Source organism: Arachis ipaensis, chromosome B7 (assembly GCF_059453495.1).
Source record: "Arachis ipaensis isolate K30076 ecotype BB chromosome B7, ASM5945349v1, whole genome shotgun sequence".
Lineage (NCBI taxonomy): Eukaryota > Viridiplantae > Streptophyta > Magnoliopsida > Fabales > Fabaceae > Arachis > Arachis ipaensis.
This window is the reverse complement of record NC_142442.1, coordinates 36,713,800-36,722,142: the sequence shown is the minus strand read 5'-3', so window position 1 is coordinate 36,722,142 and position 8,343 is coordinate 36,713,800.

Below are 8,343 nucleotides of genomic sequence, written 5' to 3'. Positions count from 1 at the left end.
AAGCAGGAAACATGAAAATTCAAGCATTGAACCCTCACTGATTATGCTCTAATCTCTAGTGTATAGGGTAATCACTCTATTCTTCTCTAGTCATATTTTCTAACTTTTGTTTTTCTCTTAACCAATCAACAACAGTTAATATACCAATGCAAACATCATGAGGTCTTTTCAGGGTTGTAATGGGGCCAAGGTGCAGGTAAGGATATACATATGGCTAAGTGAGCTTTGTAAATTGAATCTTTAATTAACCGAAGCTCTCACCTAATATACATATATTCTATATACTTTTAAATTCATGCTTAGCTACCCATAATTCCCTTTTTCAACCCATACTCATGTTTCAACTTTGTATTTTAATTCTATCATATGTGCATTGATCTTTGAATTCTGAATTTAACATTGGGGTAATTTTGTTCCCTTATTTATTGATATTTTTTTTTTGAATAAATAAAGCTTATCAATGCACATAGATTTTTCATTCTTATATTTTCACATGAGTGGGTATCCAAACTCCCTTTAAATTTTCATGACACATTCCCTCAACAACTTTTGTTCCCACAATTTCCCATACTTAACTAGCATACACAATTCTATCTTAAGCTAACCAAAGATTCAATTTGGACTATGCAATTGTTTTTCAGCTTAAGGTTAGTAATGTGGTAAAATATAGAACAAATGGGGTTTTAAAGGCTCAAAGTGGTTAACAAAGATAATTGAGAAGGGTAGGCTTGATTTGGATAAGTGAGTTTAAACAAATAATGGCCTCAATCATGTGCAAGCATGTAAATATAATAAATATTGGACATATAAGATAAAACAAAATATAGATTACAATCATAGAGAAGTAAACACACAAGAATAAAATGATTATGGTTAAATAATGTAACCATACATAAAGGCTCAAATCTTTCACAGGTTGTGTGTTCTTTAGCTCAAACATCATGTTCCAAATACAACTCAAGCAGATTTATCATAAAAATTTTGAAAGATTAGTGAAATTTTGTTCCAAAGATAGATTTTTAAAAGAAACTTATTGTCTTTTCAATCAAGTAGAACATGCATGCAACTATTCTAACCTATGCAGTTTATTCTATTCTATAAAAGAAAGAAAATCTAACTAAAATATCCTAATTATTGGTGCCAGAGAAGAGAATTTACCTCTGGAAGTCAGGTACTGACCGACCACCTCCCCACACTTAAGGCTTTGCACCGTCCTCGGTGCCATCTGTCAGAAACAGGGGTGGGCTGGTAGCAGTATCTCCACAGTCGGGACCATCATGGCTCCCAGTGCTAGTAAAGGAAGTGGAGTCTGGGGTGTCTGAGTCTCTGAAGCGTCCCTTGAGTAGCTCCTTGAGGTGTTTGAATCGGCGCTCGTTATGGCGCTCTCTCATCTTAGCTTTCAGTTCATGCCGATCCAACCGTTCGATTATCTGCTGGAGCAATTTCTCAGTTGTAGATGCTTGTGGTGTTGAAGAAGGAATATCTTCAACTGGCTCAGTAGGCTAGCTTGTAGTGGCTACTAAAAGTCTGAGGTATTTCCCGTGAGGGATATATTGATCATCCCGTGGAAGCATGGCTTTGGTGTCCCCAGCTCTGTAGGAGACTCCGGCTGCTGAGACAAGATCTGAGACCAAGGCGGGAAAAGGTAGGTTGCCTGCGATTTGTACATGCTCCATAGCATTCCGGATGTGTCTTGAAAGATTCAGAGGTTGGTCTGTAAGGATGCACCATAGTAGAACAGCCATGTCTGCAGTGAAGGAGGACTCATGAGTGCTCAAAAAGACGTAATGGGACATGATCTGTGCCCATACGCGAGCCTCCAAGGTAAGTGCGGAAGCCAAGATTTTCCTTAGGGCGGGTACAGTGGTATCCGTAGATCCAATGGCTGCCAGGTAATGCAATGACTCCGAGAATGGAGTCCCAGTCAAATTGGTATCTCTGGCGCTGAAGGGTGGCTTCTTGAAAAGCGTCCATTCCTGCTGGAATAGGGGGAAGATTCAGAACTTGCTGAATGGCCTCTTCTGTGATGGGGACTTGCTTCTGCCGGACATAAATAGACTATAGGGTCGGCATATAGAAGTTGGAGTAGAACTCAACTACCCAAGAGAGATTGACCTGCCTTGGCTGTCTCCGTAGGAAACCCCATTGTCTTCGCTCAATTTGCAGCTCAACAAAGGCGGCAATATTGAACGGGAGGATAAGAAGGTATTCATTGTTATAGTTCCTTTCGGCTAGGATAGGGAACATCTGCTCACAGTAGCGATTGGGAAATCGCGCAGTGTCTTTTGCTGGAAAGGCTTTTTCCTTGTCGTCAACCTTTATTATCCTCTTAACTCTTTTTGTTGAGGGCTTGACTGCGGTTGAAGAAGGCTCTGCCACTAATGCTCTTTTAGTTCCTCTTCTTGCTGGTGGTTTGGAAGTAGCTTTCTCTTTTCCTTTCTTGGTGGCCATCCTGAAAGAAGGGAAGAGAAAGGGAATTAAATTCAAAGAGATAGAGCAAGGGAGAGGGTATTGTAAGTGATAGTCAATGCACGATAAAGATAAATGGCATTAACACATGGTCCGGATTACATGTGAAAAGCTCATCAATGAAAATATAGCAAGTGCATGTAGGACAAAGGAATGCAAGAGGTTTATTGGCATGCAGGCAAAGGCATGAGTAGCGTAGACCAAGCATTACTTTGTAACAAACCATCACGTTTGTATTGACAATTGAATTCAATTAATAAAATAATAAGGGAAAGTTGTGAAAAGCAAGCATTGAATAGTATAGTAACATAGAGAAGTGCATAATGCTATATAGGCATTTTCACAAACACATAGCGTGCATGTTAAACAAAATATAAAAAGTATGAAATTGAACATGCAAGCAATCCCTTAAAGGTAATAATTGTCAATTGAATTGTAACAAGTCACAAGCATATAATGAGGGATAATGACTCAAAAAAATGTCTAACACCATGTAAAAAGGGAAAAGAAGAATAAAGAAAAATAAAAGTTTGAAAAGAAAAAGAAAAGAAAAAAGGATATAATAATATATACATAATATAATAAGAATGATAGAAAAGAGAAGAAGGAAGAAGAAGGTAAAACCTTGTTAATGGAGGAGAGAGAGGGAGAGAGTGAGATAGAAAGGAGAAGGGGGAAAGAAGAAAGAAGGAGGGAAAAGAAAAATTAGGATTTGGAGGAAAGAAAGATAAGATAATTTGGCAATTGAGGTGTAGCTGTGCGGCGCATGCGACGCGGCCGCCTGGGGCACGCGTTCGCTTGGGCACGCGTCAGGGAAGGGGACGCGATCGCGTTGGTTACGCGGTCGCGTGACCTATGTTGCGCTGCTGGCGCGAGTGCAGCCTCGCTCCAGCACAACTCTCTGTTTGATCTATTTTAATTGCCAAAATTGGGTGACGTGATCGCGTGGGTCACGCGATCGTGTGAGTGTGCGTCAGAGAATAATCGACGCGGCCGCGTCGGCGACGCGGTCGCGTGACAAGGATTGTGCTTCCAGCACCACTCTCGCACAATATAGCATTGTGCACCCTTTTACGTCGAAAATGCAGGGCACGCGGCGTGGGAGGCCATGTTGTCCAAGCGACGCGGTCGCGTGGAGTAATTTGTGCCATTGGCACGACTCCAACGCTCCTCCTGTGCAACTTTCTGTTCATTTTTTATTTTTCATTACTCCCCCTGCCACGCGGACGCGTCGCTGGTGCGATCGCGTCGCGCGGCGATTTTTTTTTTTAATAAGAAATATAAAAACATGCATATGAAAGAGCACGGAAGTACTAATAAAGAGAAGAGTTATTAAAGCAGAAAAACTAAAAGTGAAGAAAAGAACGATCATACCGCGGTGGGTTGTCTCCCACCAAGCACTTTGCTTTAACGTCCGTAAGTTGGACGCTCCACTAGCTTAATCTGTTGCTATGTGGGGATCTTCCAAGCGGAAGATCTCAAGCTCCTTATTTTTCTGCACCTTCTCACCATGGTATAGCTTCAGGCATTGTCCATTAACCTTAATAAGTTCAGAGCTTGAAGGATGGCTTAGGTGATAAACTCCGTACGGTTCAGCCTTCTCTATTCTGTATGGACCTTCCCATTTTGATCTCAACTTACCGGGCATGAGCCTCAGTCGAGATTTGTAAAGGAGAACAAAATCTCCAGGTTGGAACTCTCTCTTCTTGATGTTTTGATCATGCACAGCCTTCATCTTTTCCTTGTATATTCTGGAGTTCTCATAAGCTTCCAGGCGAAGGTTCTCCAGTTCCTGCAGTTGCAACTTTCTTTCAGCTCCAGCATTCTCAATTCCCATGTTGCACTCCTTAACTGCCCAGAAGGCTCTGTGTTCGTTTTCAACTGGGAGATGGCAAGCTTTTCCATAAACTAAGCGGAAGGGACTCATCCCAATGGGTGTCTTGTATGCTGTTCTATATGCCCATAGTGCATCTTGTAGTCTGGTGCTCCAGTCTTTCCTATGAGGCTTTACTATCTTCTGCAAGATACGCTTAATTTCTCTGTTTGACACCTCGGCTTGCCCATTAGTTTGGGGATGGTAAGCTGTTGCAACTTTATGGATTATCCCATGCTTCTTCATCAATCCTGTTAGTCTCCTGTTACAAAAATGGGTGCCTTGATCGCTCACAATCGCTCGTGGTGATCCAAAGCGGCATATAATATGGTTTCTCACAAAGGAAACAACAGTGTTAGCATCATCAGTGCGGGTAGGAATTGCTTCCACCCATTTGGAAACATAATCCACAGCTAACAATATATAAAAATATCCACTAGAATTTGGAAATGGACCCATGAAGTCAATGCCCCATACATAAAAAATTTCACAGAAAAGCATATATTGTTGAGGCATCTCATCCCTCCTGGATATGTTACCAAATTTCTGGCATGGGTGACAAGATTTACAAAACTCAGCAGCATCTCTAAAAAGAGTAGGCCACCAGAATCCGCAATCTAAGATCTTTCTAGCTGTTCTTTGAAAGCCAAAGTGTCCTCCACTCTCAGATGAGTGACAGGCCTCTAAAATGGACTGGAATTCTGATTGAGGTACACATCGTCTAATTATCTGGTCAGCGCCACATCTCCATAAATATGGGTCATCCCATATATAATATCTAGACTCGCTTTTCAGCTTGTCTCTTTGATGTTTAGAGAAATGTGGAGGAAATGTGCGGCTAACTAAATAATTAGCAACAGGTGCGTACCAAGGGACTACCTCAGATACTGCTTGCAGGTTGTCAAAAGGAAAATTATCATCTATAGGAGTAGAATCATCCTTAATATGTTCAAGGCGACTCAAGTGGTCCGCTACTAAATTTTGATTACCACTCCTGTCCTTTATTTCTAAATCAAATTCTTGTAACAGCAGTATCCAACGTATAAGTCTTGGTTTGGATTCCTTTTTAGCTAATAAATACTTTAGAGCTGCATGGTCCGAATACACTACTACTCTAGTACCAAGTAAATAAGCTCGGAATTTATCCAGAGCGAAAACAATAGCAAGTAGCTCTTTCTCAGTAGTAGTATAATTGGACTGGGTAGTGTCTAAAGTCTTAGACGCATAGGCAATAACAAAAGGATCCTTACCTTCACGCTGAGTCAGCGCTTCTCCTACTGCATGGTTGGAAGCATCGCACATGATTTTAAACGGCTGGCTCCAGTCGGGTCCTCTTACAATTGGGGCTTGAGTTAGAGCAGTCTTCACCTTATCAAATGCTTGTTTGCAATCTTCACTGAACTCGAACTCAATGTCCTTCTGCAGTAATCTGGATAAGGGAAGTGCCAGCTTACTAAAGTCCTTAATAAATCTCTTGTAGAAACCTACATGGCCAAGGAACGAATGGACTTCCCTCACAGAAGAGGGGTAAGGTAAACTAGAAATAACGTTCACCTTTGCTGGGTCTACAGAAATGCCATTATTAGATACCACATGTCCTAATACAATCCCTTGCTTTACCATAAAGTGGCATTTTTCGAAATTCAATACAAGGTTTGTATCAACACATCTATCTAATACTCTAGATAATCCATCTAAGCAAAGGTTAAATGAATCACCATAAACGCTAAAATCGTCCATAAAAACTTCCATACAGTCCTCAATAAGATCAGAGAAAAGGCTCATCATGCACCTTTGGAAAGTAGCTGGTGCATTGCACAAGCCAACGGGCATTCTCTTATAAGCATAAGTCCCAAAAGGACATGTAAAAGTAGTCTTTTCCTGATCCTCAGGAGCTATATGAATTTGGAAATAACCTGTGTAACCATCTAAAAAACAATAATGTGATTTACCTGACAGGCGATCCAGCATTTGATCAATGAATGGAAGTGGGTAGTGATCCTTACGGGTAGCTTGGTTGAGACGTCTGTAATCAATGCAGACTCTCCAAGCATTCTGAACTCTAGTTGCTATGAGCTCTCCATGCTCATTCTTCACGGTAGTGACTCCAGATTTCTTGGGCACCACTTGTACTGGGCTTACCCATTCACTGTCTGAAATGGGGTATATGATACCGGCTTCCAATAATTTGGTCACTTCCTTTTTGACAACTTCCAAGATGGTAGGATTCAATCTTCTTTGTGGTTGACGGACAGGTCTTGCTCCTTCTTCTAAAAATATTCTGTGCTCGCATACTTGAGGGTTAATTCCCACTATGTCTGCCAAACTCCACCCAATTGCCTTCTTATGCTTCCTCAGTACATCAAGTAACTGCTCTTCTTGTTGAGAAGTCAGTTCCCTAGCAATAATAACCGGAAGCTTCTGCTCATCCTCAAGGTAAGCATATTTGAGATGTGGAGGGAGAGGTTTCAATTCTAACTTTTGATCATGGGTAGGCTCTGGATTATCTGGGACTTGCAAAAATGGCGAAGTGTCCTCATTGTCAGTTAAGAGGGTCCCTACACTTGGACCTTGTCCAGTGTGCTTCTCTTCAAACTCTTCTTTTTGAACTTCAGCCACACTTTCGTCTATGACATCACACTGGAAGATAGAGCGATCTTCTGGGGGGTTGTCAATAACTCCATTCAGATTGAAGATCACTATGCGGCCATCTATTTCAAAGGAGTATGTTCCTGAAAAAGCATCCAATTTGAATTTTGATGTCTTCAGGAATGGTCTCCCAAGTAGGATTGATGATGGCTTATCTGAATCATTTGGGGCATCTCCAAGATATAAAAATCAGTGGGAAATGTGAGCCCTTTAATGTTCACCAAAACATCTTCAGCAACTCCAGCCACTGTAATAATGCTTTTATCTGCTAACACAAAACGAGCTGCCGACCTTTTTAAGGGAGGGAGCCTTAAAACATCATATATAGACAAAGGCATTATACTGACACATGCTCCTAAATCACACATGTAGTCATAAATTACTACACCACCAATAGTACAACTAACTATGCAAGGACCTGGATCACTACATTTTTCAGGTAATCCTCCCATTAAAGCAGATATAGAACTACCTAAAGGAATAGTTTCTAATTCGTTAATTTTGTCTTTATGAATACATAAGTCTTTTAGAAACTTTGCATATTTAGGTACCTGCTGAATAACATTAAAAAGGGGAACAGTTACCTCAACCTTTTTGAATATTTCTACCATTTTAGGATCAGGTTCCAGCTGCTTCCTGGGCTTCCTTGCAAGTTGTGGAAATGGAATGGGAGTAGTGCTTTCCGTGGTGCCTGCGCCTTTTTGTGCTTCTTCCTGTGGTTGAGCTATCTCTTCTTCAGCTATGTCCTGTATATCCTCTTCCTCTTCAACATCTTCGATTTCTACCACCTCTTCAGCTGAGGCATATTCTGGTGAGCTTGGTTCCTCCTGATTCCTCTCCTGCAGTGTGGTTCCGGATCTCAGGGTGATGGCATTAATGCCTCCCTTTGGATTGGGTAATGGTTGAGAGGGGATTCCAGTGGTGCTTGAAGGTTGGTTACTGGAATTTTGTGCTGAACTAAGCTGTGACATAAAAGCTTGCAGAGCAGAGGTGAAACCATTCAGACTGGCGTTAATATTGTTCACGATGGTATTTTCCATGGCCAGTTGTCTTTTCTCAAAAGCTTGTAATAAATCTTCATTAGAAGATACAGAAGAATGAGTAAATTGAGAGGTTTGCTGTTGATTGTTCGGTGGTCCTTGGTTTTGCCTCAGGTGAGGTGCTCGGTAAGGTTGATTTTGTTGCCTGTTATTGTTATTATTCCACCTCTAATTTCCCTGATTATCTCTGCCTCCTCTATTATTGTTGTCCCTCTAATTCTGGTTTGAATTGTCCTGCCATCCATGGTTCTTATTTCCACTTTGATTGTACCCTTGGTTGGGGCGGTCATAGAAGTTGTGAGTGGATACCAC